We start from the raw sequence: 1,261 nt of genomic DNA on the forward strand, positions 1-1,261 counted from the left end.
CATCCCCCTATGTGTGTCCTACAGGGGCCCTCCAATGTGTATATAGATGGAGGGATCATATCCCCCTATGTGTGCCCTACAGGGGCCCTCTAATGTGTATATAGATGGAGGGATCACATCCCCCTTCTTTGTGCCCTACAGGGACCCTCCAATGTTTATATAGATGGAGGGATCACATCCCCATATGTGTGCCCTACAGGGGCCCTCCAATGTGTATATAGTTGCAGGGATCACATCCCCCTTCTTTGTGCCCTACAGGGGCCCTCCAATGTGTATATAGATGGAGGGATCACATCCCCCTTCTTTGTGCCCTACGGGGGCCCTCCAGTGTGTATATGGATGGAGGGATCCCATCCCCCTATGTGTGTCCTACAGGGGCCCCCTAATGTGTATATAGATGCAGGGACCACATTCCCCAGTGTGTGTTCTTCAGGGGCCCTAAACTGTGATAAGATAGATGGAGGGATCACATCTGTCTATTTGTGTGCTATTGGGGCCCTCCTCTGGGATTGGAGAGATTGGGGGGTCACATGTGACACAGAAATGCAGGTTATCAGATCAGATTTGGTGACATTCACATCCTGTGTAATTCGTGTATTTGGTGACATTGAGGACTATAAGGGATTTTATTTTATAATCTGCAGACTGATCAGATCCATTGGATGGTTCGTAAAGGTCCGGCAGATCCTCTGTAGATTGTGTAATATGTGCTCACATTCTGGAGATCATACATCTAATTCCTCCTGATCAGTGATAGAACACAATAATCCTAACACCTTATTATATCTTATTATACGCTGATATGGCACTGACCAGATTTTATGTCATTAGTAGCTTGTATCTGTGGAAAAGGACTGGATCCCAGATCAGTGGGTGAATACAGGAAGGAATCAGATCCTAGATCAGTGGGTGAATACATGAAGGGATCAGATCCTAGAACAGTGGGTGAATACAATAAGGTACAAGATATTAGGTTAATTGGTGAATAACAAAAGGGCCAAATCCTAGATCAGATGGTGAAAATATGCACCAAATTCTAGATTATTGGACAAATTCAAAAAAAGTGATCAGATCTTAGATCAGTGGGTAAATATGGGAAGGGATCAGATCTTAGATCAGTGGGTGAATACAAGAAAGGATCAGATCCCAAATCAGTGGGTGAACACAGAATGGGACCAGATCCTAAATCAGGGTGAATACAGAAAGGAACAGATCCTAGATCAGTAGGTAAATGCAGAAAGGGAACAGATCCCAAATCAGT

At 44.5% G+C, this 1,261-nt stretch overlaps 1 protein-coding gene across 2 annotated transcripts in view; it reads left to right on the top strand.

Moving 5' to 3' along the window:
• The window catches only part of PRKACA (protein kinase cAMP-activated catalytic subunit alpha), a 44,399-nt gene that overhangs the window by 1,019 nt on the left and 42,119 nt on the right, over window positions 1–1,261 (top strand). The gene's annotated exons all lie outside the window — the stretch shown is intronic.

Source organism: Pyxicephalus adspersus, chromosome 2 (genome assembly GCF_032062135.1).
Source record: "Pyxicephalus adspersus chromosome 2, UCB_Pads_2.0, whole genome shotgun sequence".
Classification (NCBI taxonomy): domain Eukaryota; kingdom Metazoa; phylum Chordata; class Amphibia; order Anura; family Pyxicephalidae; genus Pyxicephalus; species Pyxicephalus adspersus.